Genomic DNA, 16,846 nt, shown 5'->3' on the forward strand with positions numbered 1-16,846 from the left:
AAATAAAATGTACCACTTAAATAAACATAGCATAGTAAAAGAGGGTAGATAAAAGATTTTGAATCTTTTTTCTGGATTCATGTAATGGAAAGATATGTGCCCAAAGTTAAGTGTTTTTTATATGAACAGTCATTTTGAAGTTGTTTGTAAAGCTGCCATGTTTTTGTTTTCTTCCATATAAAGGGGATCAATCTGAAAATTGACAATTTGGAAAATGAAATGAAGGAGCAAAGCAAGTGGACTTTTCCTTCCGAAGTCTGCTACAACCAGCTGCACTTCTCATGCACCTGCCTCTCAGAGGTATTACACTCTAAAACCATTAAATGCACACACATCTTGTTAAGTATGCAAAGTAGAGTTAAATACTCTGAATTATGTGTTGATGCATCATGTTTACATGACACATTGGAGCACTGTATTGTTATGACTGTTTCAGCATAAGTACTTAAACTGAGAACTAATTACCTTTTTCTTTTTTCATAGACGGAACAAAACACAGCAAACTGCACCAGTAAGTCTCATCACCTGTCAGGCTTTGTTTCATATCTAAAGGGTATTTCTGTATATTTACAAACTACTGACATTTTAAAACATGCTTTAGTCAAAGTTCAATCTTTAAATGTATTTCCCGCAATGTTCTGTCATAACAATATCTTCTTTTTACAGCGGACTGCAGCAGGAAAGAAAGTAAGGCACTACAATAAATAAAATACATTTGAATGCAACACTTGTGTGCTGCTTCTAAATATTCCTGTCCTCTGTTACAAGGTGTAGGTGATCAACAAGAGATGAAGAATGACCCTACAAAGTCCTGCTAAGGACAAAGGTACACACTTTATTGTTTCTTCAAAATAACATGATAAGTTAATATGTAAAATGGTATCGGGAAAACCAAAAGACAAAACTAAGAGATGTGTATATCAGAGGTCGCGTTAACCGAATATTTTCCATCTATGACGGATTTTTTTTAACAATGACGGACAAATCTGAAAGCCGTCCGTCATTTTGACAGATTAGAACAACAAACAATGAGAGTTGTTTTTTGTTTGTGTTAGTGTTTGATTGTCTGAAGGTGTTTCTCTGCCAGTAAAAAAAAGTGAAGGGATTGTACTCATGTGGTAAGTTGTCAGGAGGTGAGTCATCCAGGGGCACGTCAGCCCCGCTATCTGTTCACACTACAGTAAGCAGAACCCCCCAAAAAGTACAATAGGGCCCCTTTAACTCAAGTATTGCAACCAGACATGTCCGGACATGTCCATGCCCCAGACTAAATAATGCTTAATGCCTTCCTTTGTTGTGGCTGTTAATGCTATATTTGCAACACTCTTTAACCTGACGCAAGAATATATACCACATTACAAGTATCTGATAACAGTTATCTGAAAAAAGGGATAAGATTCAGGCATAAACATTGTTTTGAACTGAGCAGAAAGGCATTAAGTGTGAATGAAATCTATGAAGTTCTCTCACACTGTTTGTGAAAACGTGAGAAACCGTTGTTGTAAAGTTACATAATATTTCATGACTTCCTGTTCACTCAATATAGCCGGAAGCGGTGAAATGATTATTGTTATATCACAGATGTTGGCCTCAAATCTCTTTTCATTCATAAATCCTAGCGTGGGTTGAGGTTACAGTCATCTTACAAAGTCAAATCTTTGCGTAGTAACCCTAAACCTTTTTTGAATACGTTTGAAACTTCTGTAGTTTTACTTGTAGGCTACTTAAGTGTTTTTAATATTAAGTAGCCTACGTGATGTTACATTTAATGATGTATTGGACATTGAAATATAAATGTTGCCTGTTGGTGGATTAACTGTCAAACAACACTCATCTCTTGACAGAGACTCCCCGCCACTACTGGATGTTGATGGGATCTGGTATCCTCTTTGTGCTGCTGCCGCTGCTTCTCGCCTTCTGGTACAGAGATCATAATTCCAGGTATTTAAAATCATCTATTTGTTTTCATGAGTTTCTCTGCCATAATCTGACATGTTTTCTAATGATCTGTTCTTGTTGTTGGTATGCTGCAGGTGGTGTAAGAAGAGCGGGAGCAACAACATGCTTGTGTAATAGTTTAGGAACATCAGGGGTTTTTAACTTTTATATGACATTTTTGTAAAAGTATCTCTTAAGGCCAATTCGTTTTGATAAGGTTGCTGCACCACAACACTCCAGTGCTTAAACTGTGTGAAGAAACATGGCTTACATACTATATATTTCTATGCTGTTGTCTTCGCTCTATGAATTTAATATATTTCTATGCTGTTGTCTTCGCTCTATGAATTTAATATATTTCTATGCTGTTGTCTTCGCTCTATGAATTTAATATATTTCTATGCTGTTGTCTTCGCTCTATGAATTTAATATATTTCTATGCTGTTGTCTTCGCTCTATGAATTTAATATATTTCTATGCTGTTGTCTTCGCTCTATGAATTTAATATTTTTCTATGCTGTTGTCTTCGCTCTATGAATTTAATCAGCTCATGACAATCATGTAAATTATTTGTGATTTTCTTCACAAATAATACTGTGCAAGCAAACCCTTGTGAGACAGATGTCAACATACACAATGCTAAATATCTACTACTATAAGCTCTGTTTTCTCTCTCAGTATTCCTACTACATTCCAGCTAAAGCCAAAACCAGTGTCCAGATGTTTTTAAAGCTAAATACTTCTTGCTCTTTTTCTGCTTATATATTTCCTTTTTTCACTTTACTAAATCAGAGTTGTAAGATTTATATTGCTTAAAATACACAAATATTATACTTAGTAATACAAATTGCACATGTGGTATCAAAGTTGACAAAGCTGTGGAAGCTGGAAAACTCTCTGGGGCACCAGTGAGTGCACTTTGAGAACTCACGGCTACTTATCTTTCTTTGGGTTACATAGCATTAGTGATTCTAAGCAGCTGGTTCTGTTATTTATGGTTAAATTATGAAAAAGCACTGATATCAGATAATTTTCGTTATAAATCTTAGACCATTTCTGCTGCCACAACAGAGAAGCACACAATGTTTATGTCCAATTACATGTAGCATTTAGTTATTTATTTAATTTAAGGACTCTATTAAAAGAGTAAGGATTCAAATGGTTTACTTTTTATTTCCAATTATCATCACAAAGTTGCCTCAGGGACCAAACATTTGAGTAAAGTTGAACTGAAGCTGTGGAAGCTATTGACTTGTACTGGAGCACCAGCGCGTGCGCTTTCTGTGTCTTTTAGCATTACAGCGAACCATTAAACCTCAACCTAAAGCCTTAACAAACCATAGTCTTCTCTTTTGCTAATGCTCCACTATGTAGATATTTACATATCTCTTTAAATAAATAGTATTATTCGAGTGGGGTGATATTATATTATATATATTATATAAATTATATACATATTACATAGCCTATTTATTTGTATTTACACTGTTGTTACAAGTTGGAATAACACACTTATAACCTCTTCTCATGAAATGATTGTGTGTAGAAATAGGAATAAAAAGAGGAATTTGTCTCAAACAAAACAGTGTATTATTACATGTACTTAATTATACTTTTGGGTTTTCAACTCAATATAGAAAGACAATCTTGAATCATTTGATAATGATACCTAAAGGTAGTATATGTAACTTTCCGAAATCTTTTTCTATGACATTGATAGCCATCGTTGACGTTAGCCGTCATATTAGCTAGTAAAGTAACTAGTAACTACGTAATTTGGCAAGCTAGCCAACCAACAATTCCACGTTGAGGATATTTTGTTAGCAATAAAGTTAGCGAGCCAAAGTTGGACAGCTATCATTTAGCTATGCGTTACATTATCTGTTACAGTAATCTGCCATCCACCCAACTATCTACTTGGATCGATTTCTGCTAGCGATAAAATAAACAAGTAAGCTTAGATTAAATGCTTAACTGTAACATAACAACCCTGCAAAAATGTGGCTGTTGTTTTGTAATGTTAGCTGATAAAGTCATGTGCCATCGAGCAAACAGATATAGGTCTATCCACTTTTTGCCAGCATAACGTTAGCAAGCAAGCTAAAGTTAAACAGCTAGCTATAACTTAGCTACGCTGCATACATTAGGCTGTTGTTGTTGTTTAACATTAGCTGTTAAAGTGATTTTCCGTGAAGCCAACCATTCCTTTAGATTTAAAATGTAGCTATAGCAATATAGTTAACAAGCAATCTAAGGTTAAACACCTAACTGCAATTTAGCATTGCAACAAAACTCTGGCTGATGTTTTGTAATTAGCTGATAAAGTAGTTGACCATGTGCAGTGATGTACCTGAACGAGTTCAATGAACGATCGTTCATGAACGCGTTCATATTTTGGGCGAACGTGAACTGAACGTACTGTATTTCCGCTCGATGAACGTAATTGAGAACGCGTTCATTCTCAGCGCTGTATAACGGCGTTCAAAAGTGCGTTCGTTCATTCTCAGCACTGTATTATAACGGCGTTCAAAAGTGTTCCAGATTTCATATGCCTTTCAGCCGAAACCCCAGTTAAAACACACAGTAAACAGGCTTCAAAATAATGCGGAAAACCACCCAATCTGGCAACAGCAAGCTGCCTGTGACGCGTACGCGCCTGTCACCCGTGGCTGTCGCACTAAAATATAAATATACTAAATATATCAGACTCCTCACAACAAACAGTGTGGAACCGCGGAACCGGCGAGCATTGAATGAATGAATGAATTAGTATGGACGAGGCCGAGAGCAGCTGGAGCAGCACTCGCTCAGAGTGAGACTCTACGGCAGGGGTGGGGAACCTCCGGCCTCCGGGCCGTATACGGCGTGTACGGCCCTCGAGGTAATTTATAAACACACGCAAAAAATAAAAAAATGAAAGAAATCTCGACCGCAAAAAAATTAAACAAGCGAGTGCCTGTTTTTCCTGGCCAAGGTCAGGGTCCTTGAACACAACACTCCAGCACTTCAGAAATTGCAGTACCGATAAGTCCATACACATGCCGCAGTTTCTGCGTGTCTGTGTCTTTAGTTGAAAGCCCAGTGGCGATCTGCTCATCTGTCATACTGATCAGACAGTCAATAACTGTGTTGTTATCATTAGCATCTGGTTAGCTAGCTATGCTAACGAATATAAGAAGCTTTTTCTACAACCAATGAGGTAAAGGCACATCTTTATATGATCATTATAGTTATAAAAAAATAAGAGAATAAAGTAAACAGGTATAAAATACTATATGACAGTTATTAATAAAGAAGAATACAGTTTGAAAGGGGAGTGATTTGTCAAATATCCATAAATTAAAAGAAAATCTGCTTACAGTTGTGTTTGGGTGTTGAGAGATGTGTCCATAGATCTCCTAATGTTGCTCTCAAAGTGCACCAGATTGATGCTTTTAACTTCAACATTTAAAAAAAAATCTTCCCAGGGGGGCACGCCACACCCTGCACGTGCATGCATACGCGAGTCATGGTGAGATATCTGGATTAAGAGGTTGCTTTTTCTTTGCACAGAATGAAATGAATGGGCTGTGATTTTAGTTTGTTTAAGCAGAGGTCAATAACTTGTACGGCCCTCTGAGGATATTGTAAAAATTGAAATGGCCCTTGAGAGGAAAAAGGTTCCCCACCCCTGCTCTACGGCGTCGGCGTATGAGCATTTAAAAGAGTTTTACGTTAAAGTCAGTACTGACTCAGACGGAAAAAATGTTTGATGATGTTTCTGCCAATGAGAGCTGGTGATCCTGTGGGGTGATTACTGGCATCCCACAGCCAAAACGTCACATGTCTCTAATGTCAGATATGGTAAAAGTTACATTGTCATATTAAAGAAACAGGAGGGATTGTGTCATGTGTTTGTGACCTGAATGATTTGTTGGTCTACCATCAGGAAACGCACTGTACACATGACCATGTTTGGAAGGTATGCTGTACTTCTCATGAGGTTACTTTAGGTCACACATTTGCAAAGTGATCTTTAATATCTAATGGAGTGTACAATGCAATGTCACTCAATAATGGAAGTGCCAGCTGCTGATTGTGTTGGTGTTATAGAGGGACTGTGTATTTAGTTTGTTGGATTGCATTGCATTGTGAAGGGATAATGTCCGGACATTGTTTGTCTTATAATCTGAAATTAAATATCCAGTAAGTCTGTAAACTCTGCCTGCCTAATCAAATGATGTTTCCTATTACCATGGATCGCTTTTATACAAAAACACTTTTATTTAAGAATGAGTATTTTTGTATTCTACATAAAAACATACTACTGTAGACAGAGGTGTTATTATCTGACAAACTCCCCTCTCTCTGGGAGAAACAGGAAATGCCCGTTTCAAATCGGCAACTCAAAAACTAAAAATGTAAACTTGAAGGTTTGTAATTGGGCCGAAAGGTCAGCATATCCTTCAAAGTAAACCTATTGGTTGAAAAAAACTGGGGTCATTCATCAAAATAGTTCAAACAGACTAACAGGAACTGCACTAGGCGATGAGTCAAAGCACTTTTTTTTTCTTTCTTTGTTACTAGTGGAACGTGTGTGTGTGTGTGTGTGTGTGTGTGTGTGTGTGTGGTGTGTGTGTGTGTGTGTGTGTGTGTGTGTGTGTGTGTGTCACGGTGAGCCTCTTACCTTTATTTAAAAAATGACTAACCTATCTTACGATTGTAGCTCCGCCTTTAGGACCTGTGTGAGGTTAACGTCTGTCTCTCTGCTGAATGGAGCTGCCTTTTGCTTCCTGAGCTGTTGAATCCACAGCTTTGGTAACTTTCCATGTTTTGTGTGTGTGCATGTGCGTGCGTGTGTGTGTGTGTGTGTGTGTGTGTGTGTGTGTGTGTGTGTGTGTGTGTGTGTGTGTGTGTGTGTGTGTGTGTGTGTGTGTGTGTGTGTGTGTGTGTGTGAAAGAGATACGGAAGTGTGCAGCCTTGTTGCAGTGTAATGCTTTCACTCTTCAAGAAGTCAAGCCTATTTCCATGTCTAAGTCATAACAGCAATTCCACTCTTTATTGAGAAAGTATAAGTAAGTAATCTCATTCCCACCAACCCACAGTATCAGGCAAAACCTAAAGAGATATTAATATCTAATATATAGAATTCCTATTGTTATCTAAATATCATGGGACTTTATAATAATTCAATATGTATAGTTTCAGAACCAGGAAATTATCATATGGATGTTAGGGTTGTAATTACCATGCTGTACTTCCCCTTCTTTCCCCCACCTTTCTTAAGACTGTAATGTAAACGACCTAGCTGAATTAATCCTCTTCCCTTTGTAAAGTCATCGCTTTCCTGCGTAACTTGGTCAGATCTTTGTATCACATCAGTGATGCAGGTTATCTGTCCTTCCTGGAAATAGATTGATTCTGTTAAATGCTATAACTCTTTATTAAATAACACAGCTTTGGTTTAAGCTTGTGTCTTTGTTCTTTTCTTACCAGAAGATTAAGTGTGGGATTTCCACCACGCGAAACACTTCCAACTATTTGTAAACAAAGGGAAAAAAGAAAGCATGAGGAAACATCTGTGACTCTAACAGTCTCTTGGTCCATGGAAAGATAACAGAGTTTAAACGTATTTAGAGCTGATATGAGAGTTATCCTATCAACAGAAAATCTATTTCTGTTTCACAAAAATAAGAAACCACACATCCCCCAGCTCCTCCCCCCCAGTCTGAAATCAATTATTTATCATGACTAAGCTTACCTAAAAATATCCAAGTGAATACAGATTGTGGCCTTTCTTGATCGTTTCTATTTCATATTTGATTTCAAATCCTGTATTAATTATACTTACGATATTTAGACTATGCTTGTTAAATTACTGTTATGTACCATATTAGAAAGGGGTTGCTGTCTCTTAACTCATATATGTGTAAGATTAAGATTTGTAATTGTATGATAAGTTATCTTACACTAACCCATTTGTTTTGCTGCTCCTGGGACGGTTGACTATTCTGCCTTTGTGGCTCAACTAAATGTGATCTTAATGTGTCTGCTGTATTTCACACTCAATTAGCATGGCAGTTATCGTGGTCTGGAGGCTACAGTTTCAATGTTGGTATCACGTTTCCTGGCAACACTACAGCTGTTGAAACATTTCACTGAAAAGTACACCTTAAATCCTCATGGTGGTGTCACATTAAAATGATAGGTACATCAAATGTAACCCCTTTTGTTTTGTTGCTGAAAACAGTCAATGTTAAGACTGGAAATGAAAAATGTGTTCGTTGCAGCCCTTCCTTTTATACGCCTGTATGCTGCAGGGTTTTCGGGATGATCGGAATTTGAGACTGTGTGGCTCAAAATGTCAGAGAGACAGCCAGAGAGATAGTCTAAGTGCACTCCCAGGTACCTGTAGTCCTCCACCAGTGCAATGTCCTCTACCAGAATGCACAGGGGCTGTGCAGATGTCCTCTACCTCCTGAACTGAATACAATAATAGTATAGGAATGTTGCCGTATCTGATTGATCGTAAGATATGGTGCTTGCCAACATTTACTCGCAACACACCGTCTGACAAATGGTTTCCTGAGTAACTGTCCAAACAAACACATTGAGGGCGAGGCGAGGCTGTGTATGTATGACAGTTATTCATATCCACTGTTTGTGCTTGTGCATGGGACACATATCATGATGACTCAGCTTAACAAGAAAATAAATCTGTGTAAAACATGGAGGCCTACCTCCATAACACTCGTGCTTCTTTGGAAAGAGGTGCTGCAGCACATGAGAAAAATAAAGAGCTCTTTGAACATTAAAGCATGGAGACATGTCCCAGTAGAGACACTACATACTGATATACACCTGAACATCAGCAGGAGAGGACTCTTTAAAGTAGAGACACTACATACTGATATACACCTGAGCATCAGCAGGAGAGGACTCTTTAAAGTAGAGACACTACATACTGATATACACCTGAACATCAGCAGGAGAGGACTCTTTAAAGTAGAGACACTACATACTGATATACACCTGAACATCAGCAGGAGAGGACTCTTTAAAGTAGAGACACTACATACTGATATACACCTGAACATCAGCAGGAGAGGACTCTTTAAAGTAGAGACACTACATACTGATATAAACCTGAACATCAGCAGGAGAGGACTCTTTAAAGTAGAGACACTACATACTGATATACACCTGAACATCAGCAGGGGAGGACTCTTTAAAGTAGAGACACTACATACTGATATACACCTGAGCATCAGCAGGAGAGGACTCTTTAAAGTAGAGATACTACATACTGATATACACCTGAACATCAGCAGGAGAGGACTCTTTAAAGTAGAGACACTACATACTGATATACACCTGAACATCAGCAGGAGAGGACTCTTTAAAGTAGAGACACTACATACTGATATACACCTGAACATCAGCAGGAGAGGACTCTTTAAAGTAGAGACACTACATACTGATATACACCTGAACATCAGCAGGAGAGGACTCTTTAAAGTAGAGACACTACATACTGATATACACCTGAACATCAGCAGGAGAGGACTCTTTAAAGTAGAGACACTACATACTGATATACACCTGAACATCAGCAGGAGAGGACTCTTTAAAGTAGAGACACTACATACTGATATGAGCATGACAATGAGCATAACAGGGCCCCTTTAACTTCTAAGCTCTGTTTATATTTCCTCCTCGCTGTCACCACAAAACAATCTCCACCATTGACCCCTGGCATCTCTAATAAAGTGGAGAGCTTTTGTATGATAAAATAAAACGTTACGAATAAATATTCTGCACAATTAATGTTGTTAAAATTCTGTCTATTCCTGTGAGCGTTTGATTTACATTCTCCAGCTGTGGACATATTAACATAACACATATGCATCTAAAGAGATGAAACCCAATAATAATGCACTATTGTTCCGTGATGATTTATTGTGTGTTCTGACATTTTGCTGACTATTAGCTGATGCAATCTTTTTCATTGGCCATAACCCAACACGGTGAGCAAGACAACTACAGAAAAACCCCTGCTCTTGTGGTTATGACTATGACGCAGGCCCTTCCTGTTTGTTGCAGCTTCAGGAGGTTGCTCAAAGCTAAACTCCATGACAACTGGAGAGCAAGTTATACAAGTGTTTGTGTTATCGTAATGCTTTCTCCTTTTCAGTGAGAGATAACGGAATCTTATTCTTTCTTTTCCTGTGTGTCGACAAGACTAAATATAACGTGCCTTTCATTATCAATGTAGTGGTTTCCTCAGTGGTTGTGGCTTTTTTTCTTGCATGTTATATGACTGTTTTCTTAATGTCTGAGTGATGGTTTTCAAAAAACGATTAGATTATCTTAAAGAGGAACGTTGTTGAAAAGGAGCTGTTTGCAGACATCCATGCTACAGTATAATAATCTCAAAACACCTCACAGGAAGTTGCTACTGTCCTCACATTTTGTAACATCTCCTGTCTGTGCTGATAATCACACCTTATCTTTGCTTTAACACACACACAGTGACCACAATATGCAAATGAGATCGAGTTACAGAGGAATTCAAAGGCTGAGAGAAAATATTTAGTGCAAAAGTGTCAAGACTGGTTTTGAATCACACCAGAACCGTGAAACTAAAATATCCAGCTACTGTTAATACACACTTTTACTACAACAAATTACATTGAGGTTTCAAACACGAGGCCTTTTTGACTAACATACTACGTTAACACCGCCTTTCCGTGGTGGGGATGTGATGTCATAATACGCAGGAACCTTAAAGGTCAAAGGCTCTGACTAAATAGGAAAGGAATGTATACAGGCGTGTGTAAACCATTTCAAATGTACAGTAAGTCAATCTATGCCTTTGTTTGACTTTGAATACCTTTATTTCAGAGGACAGTCCTATTATCTTGTTCAAGGATTGAATATAAAACGGTGAGGGCCTTTTTGACTAACATACTACGTTAACACTGCCTTTCCGTGGTGGGGGTGTGATCCGTTTTCCATTAAAGTCCTATTTTCCCTCACTTTCAAAAAGGAAAATGTCCAGTCTTGTCCACAGAACATTTCAAGTTCAAGAGCACACACACAAAAACACAAACTGTATCAAGGGGAAAGTACGTAGGACCATCCGATGTTGGACACTGGAATTTCCCGAGAGCAGAAGTGTAAAAGGTGTCCAATCCTGGTTTTGCAAGGTATTTGGTCCATGTGTCTTTTCTGCTTTTACTGTTTCTGTGTTTTCCAGCCAATTTCTCTGATTCATTTCACCTGCTGCCCTTCTTGTTTATATAAACAATACATGGTTCAACTTAATAGTATTGCCTTCAACCAACCTAATAAAGTTAGGTGAAATCTGTTGACATAATACATTTAATTAAAGTCAACGGTTCAGGTTTTTCAGTGTAGCCAATGTTTTCCAGGCTTTTGCCCTCCTATCAGTGCAAATGTGTATTTACAAATCAATTACATAATTTAACACCGCCCACTTCCTGACCGTGTTCATTTAGCACTTAAAGAGTCAATTTTAACACTGAGCCAGTGACCATATGGTCCTTATCTCAGAGTGTTAAATTAACACTCCAGATTTGACTGTGTACATAAAGCAAACAAACTAAATGATAAACCTGTGTCTAACAGCCTCAGGATGGTCTTATGGAAAAGGTGGTAAGAGCAATTGAGGCGAAGGAGGAAGTGCATCTTTGCCAGCAGTGCGGAGTTATCATGAGAAGAATTTACTGAAATAGCATGCAGCATTAATGAACTGTCACGTAGCAGTGTTTTAACAGACCTTAGTCATGGGTTTGTTATGAAAATATACACTCAGGCCCAACATCCAACGTCTGTGGGTTTTCTCTGGAAAAGGAAGTGACTGGTTGCTATGACAATCAATCAATCAATGAATGTTTATTTATATAGCCCAATATCACAAATGTTACATTTGACTCAGTGGACTTCACAGTTTGTACAGAATATCAGTATGACAATACGACACCCTCTGTCCTTAGACCCTCACATCGTACAAGGAAACACTTCCAGAGAAGGAATAACCCGATCAGGGAAGTATATGATGAGAATCAGGCAGGACTGCAGAGACAGGTTCAGCCACGACTCGAAATCCAGGACTCAGATCTGACTCAGGAGTCAGGACTCAGGATCCAGGACTCAGGACCGCAGCAACAGGATCAGCCACGACTCAGGATCACGGCGTAGATAGACACCAAAAAGAAATTTGGGGGAAGCTGGGTTATTCGGAACATGAGAGTACACAGGTACAGACAGAAAGAAGGAAGAAGTAAGGTGTCCCCCCCACCAGGAGCGTCTGCGCTGCGGCGTTTTTAGCGATCGCGGCCACTCTAGTCAATGGGTGCTATTCCACCAGACCGCTGCGCCGCACTGCGCCGCACTGCGCCGCACTGCGCCGCACTGCGCTGCGCCATGGCTCGAAGCGTCCCAGAAGCTCCTCGCCGCAAGGAATTTCTAAAATATAGGATAAATCCTATTTTTTACGCAACGTGTGCTGCATTGCTGTAACAAGGTTCAGACGAGGTGCATCTGGAGAAGGAAGTGCTTAAAAGCTCCAGTGCAGAAGAGAGAGGCCTCTGGTGTGGGGACTGCTGTGGTTCTGCCTCTCATTCTAGGATGGATAGTTAAACATTTGATGTGTTGGTTATAATAAATCCTATGGATTTGATGATTTTAAAAAGGTGTCTTTTGTGTTCTATTTGGGTCATTGGTGGAATTTTGTTAGCCCCATAGGCAATTTTAAGGGTGGGCGTAACAAATAGGGGCTCGTCCGGGATAGAATGAGGTCAATTTGTAAGCATGTGTCTGTATCTAGTGGCCGTTTGCTTTGTGGAGAGATTTAAGGTGAGTTAAGGTGTGGTTGTTTGTTTAGTTGGGCATGTAATTGTTTCACCAGCTTGCAATTTCAGTGTTCAGTGTTGACTAGTTAGTCACCGGGCAGGTTTGAAGATCTTGCCACTTTGGTTTTGCCTTTCTTATTTTTGGTACGCTTCAGTGTATTGCTTTAGGCTATATCTATGGTCTTCGGTGATGCACTGAGTTCAGCGTTCAATGTCGCCTCGAGCTCGGCAAGCCACTGAAGACTAGCTAGTTAGCCATCTCCATCAACAGCTCAGGGTTGGGGTGCCTCACTACTGCTTGTTTTCCCAGTTTTTGCACAGCAACTTTTGACTTTTTGTTTGGCCACTCTGTGGAGCTATAATCAATGCACGTTCAGTAACCTGTGGTATGTGACTTTAGGTGGTGGTATCTGCAGTCCACATTAGTTGGGTCAATTTCGGGTTGCTGCTTAGGTGTAAGTAGGCAACCGTTGTGTGTAGTTTACTACAGTGTGACCATGTGTGTTGTGGTTGTTGCAGTCCACTTGTTGGTGGTCACTTGTGTGTTGTTGCTGTCATGTATTTAATTATATGTATGCTGATGACACTATTGTATATTCATGTGCTCCTTCTCTGGATATGGCCGTTTCCAATCTAGAATCTGATTTTATCACGCTGCAGCATGCACTTCTTGATTCCAAACTGCTTTTGAACAGTAAGAAAACCAAAGCAATGCTCTTTGCTCCAAGTCAGCGTCCTCTTGCCTCTCCATTGACACCCTTGATGGCGTCTCTGTTGAGTTTGTCGATGCCTACAAATATCTGGGCTTTTGGTTGGACAGAAATCTGAACTTCAAACACCATATTGAAGTTCTAACTAAGAAATTGAAATGCACTCTTGGCTTCCTTTACAGACTTAAATGTTGTTTTTCAACTTCATCCCGTAAAAGGTTGGTCTCTGGCTTATTCCTGTCCCAGCTGGACTACGGTGATACAATCTATAGATTTGCCTGTCCCACTGTTTTGGCCAACTTGACCCACTCTACCATGCTGCACTGCGTTATATATCAAATGCACCCTATAGGACTCATCATTGCAAACTGTACAGCCTAACTGGATGGTCCTCACTTACTATGCGTAGGATGCAGCATTGGTTTTTATTAATGTATAAAGCCATTTTAGGAAAGCTTCCACTGTACATATGTGCCAGATTTGCTCCAGTTTGTGACTCTTACAACCTCAGACCCAGTGCCTGGATACGGGTCCAGGTTCCTGCCGTGCGGACTGAGGCTGGGAAAAGGAGTCTTTTTTATTATAGTCCTTGGTCTTGGAATGACCTTCAATCACGCCTCAAACTGAGGGAACTTGTCTCAATAGCATGTTTTAGATTGAAGTTGTCTGAAGTCCTTACCTCCAGCTGCTCTTGCAGTAATAAGTAGTGCAGCTTTCTTACTGTCCTAATGTGCACAATGTAGTGACTGCTTTTTTGTCTTTTGTTTTCTTAGTTATGTTCTCTGTATTTTATATGTTTGTGTTATGTGTTATGTGTAACGTTGCTGCCTTCTTGGCCAGGTCAGCATTGCAAATGAGATTCTATCTCAATGCTTTTATCTGGTTAAATAAAGGTTAAATAAAAAAAAAAAAAAAAAAAAGTTGTAGCAAATTAGTAGTTTGGTGTGCTCATGCCGGTTCGTCAAGTGGGCTTGTGTTGCTGGTTTCCTGCATCCATCACTTGTGTATGCGGTTGGAAGATCACATGGTGTCCATTTTCGTGTTGTGGTAGTGGCAGTTCACTCTTGTTGGATCATAGTGTTGCTATTAGTGAATGGCAGCAACTTTGTAGTTGGTCTACTTGTGGTGATCCTTAAGGTTTGTGGCTGTTGCACTCCACATTGTGTTGGACATGTCTGTTGCGGTTTGTGTGTTGGTAAACGCAGTAACTTGGTTTGGCTTTGTAGTTTGTTTGTCACCTCATGGTGGTAGCCATTTAGTTTCATTGATTTGGCTACTCGTGTGGGTGCTGCTCATTCTGTGTGGCAGCATCTTAGTTGGCCCTGTTTTAGAGTTTTAATATATCTTGTTGTTCCACATTTGACCCAGGTTGACCTTTTGTCAGCAGTCCTTAATCTGTTGTCTGATCTAATGCATTCATTTCATATTGATATATTAAGTCTGGTGTGCTTAAGTGTATGCCTGCATACAGCCTTGATAAAAGTCACTGAAATTCCACATTCATTTCAATGAATAGAATAGTATGCTGTTAGTTTTCTATTTATTCATTGTTTTAAGGGTGTTACGGCTGTATGTATTCCCTGTTTCTTTTCCCCTTTGGTTCCTCTACCCAGGTGTGCTGCATTGCTGTGACGAGGTTCAGCCGAGGTGCACCTGGAGAAGTAAGTGCTTAAAAGCTCCAGTGCAGCAGCAGAAGAGAGAGGCCTCTGGTGTGGGGACTGCTGTGGTTCTGCCTCTCATCCTAGGATGGATAGTTAAACATTTGATGTGTTGGTTATAATAAATCCTATGGATTTGATGATTTTAAAAAGGTGTCTTTCGTGTTCTATTTGGGTCATTGGTGGAATTGTGTTAGCACCATAGGCAATTTTAAGGGTGGGGCGTAACAGCCTATATCAGCAAAACTAGGGGCTGAATCTAATCAGCCCTAACTATAAGCTTTATCGAAAAGGAAGGTCTTAAGCGCACTCTTAAAACGGATAGGGTGTCTGCCGCCCGAACACAAACTGGAAGCTGATTGCACAAATGTGGAGCGTGATAAGAAAAGGCTCTGGCTCCCATTGTACTTTTAGAGACTCTAGGAACAACCAACAACCCTGCATTCTTGGAACGCAATGCCCTAGTACAGTAGGGTATAATGAGTTCTGACAAGAGCATGTATGTGAAAATGTCTCATATGATTTCATTGCTCTCTCGGTATTTCTACATTTTCAGAATACAGCATGAGTCATAATGTCATAACACGCAGGAACCTTAAAGGTCAAAGGCTGTGACTAAATAGGAAAGGAATGTATACAGGCGTGTGTAAACCATTTCAAATGTACAGTAAGTCAATCTATGCCTTTGTTTGACTTTGAATACCTTTATTTCAGAGGACAGTCCAATTATGTATGTGTGTTGATTAAGAGGAAAAGGTGCTTGGTATTTTTATTGTTGTTACTATCAGGAAATGTACAGCCAAATCCAGGTCCACCGAGCAGTATTAGTCAAATAGCTACTCCTGCTGATTTTATATCTAGATCTGGGCTAGGTTTAATTCATTTAAATGTGCGTAGTCTGTTACCTAAATTAGATTTTGTCCGTATTTGGGCGAGTTCTACTGATGCTGATGTCATTGTCTTATCAGAAACGTGGCTAGATAAATCCATTTTGGCCTCTGACATTTACATAAATGGTTACAGTGTATATCGTACTGACCGGCCTAAAAAAGGTGGTGGCGTTGCCATTTACAGTATGTGAAAAATAAGTTTTGTGTAACTAATATGGTTTCCAAATCTGTTAGTAAACAGCTAGAATTTTTAGCCGTGAATATTGAGGTAACAAAGGGTCAACAGCTCATGGTGGTGGGCTGCTACAGGGCCCCTTCGGCTGTCAAGGACTCTTTATCGTCATTGGCAAAACTGTTATCGCAACTTTCCTACAAGGAAATAGTGCTGCTTGGTGATTTTAATTGGGACTGGTTAACTTCTGTGTCAGAGGATTTTAAAAACCTGTGTACCTCTTTGAATTTTACCCAGATTATAGACAGTCCTACTCGCCCAAATATTAAGTCCCCAAATAAATCCTCCTTAATTGATCTAATTTTAACAAATGTTCCACATAAATACTCATCTGTGGGAGTATTTGCTAATGATGTGAGTGACCACTGTGTTGTAGCCACAATTAGGGACACTAAGGTCCAAAAGGTTAAACCACGTGTCATCACAAAGAGAGACAAAAAACACTTTGTGGAGCAGGGTTTTGTGCATGATCTGTTTGATTTTGATTGGGGTAGAATCAATTTGTGTGCTGATGTAGAAACTGCATGGTCTTATTTTTATCTTGGTTTTATGAAAATTATAG

At 39.3% G+C, this 16,846-nt stretch overlaps 1 long non-coding RNA gene across 1 annotated transcript; it reads left to right on the top strand.

The window, feature by feature from the left end:
* LOC117459311 (uncharacterized) lies at positions 1–811 on the top strand. Its single transcript, XR_004553510.2, has 4 exons — positions 1–300; positions 484–511; positions 667–687; positions 769–811. It is a non-coding gene; the product is annotated as an uncharacterized lncRNA (long non-coding RNA).
* The last annotated feature ends 16,035 nt before the right edge of the window (positions 812–16,846 follow it).

This window comes from Pseudochaenichthys georgianus, chromosome 15 (assembly GCF_902827115.2).
Source record: "Pseudochaenichthys georgianus chromosome 15, fPseGeo1.2, whole genome shotgun sequence".
NCBI lineage: Eukaryota > Metazoa > Chordata > Actinopteri > Perciformes > Channichthyidae > Pseudochaenichthys > Pseudochaenichthys georgianus.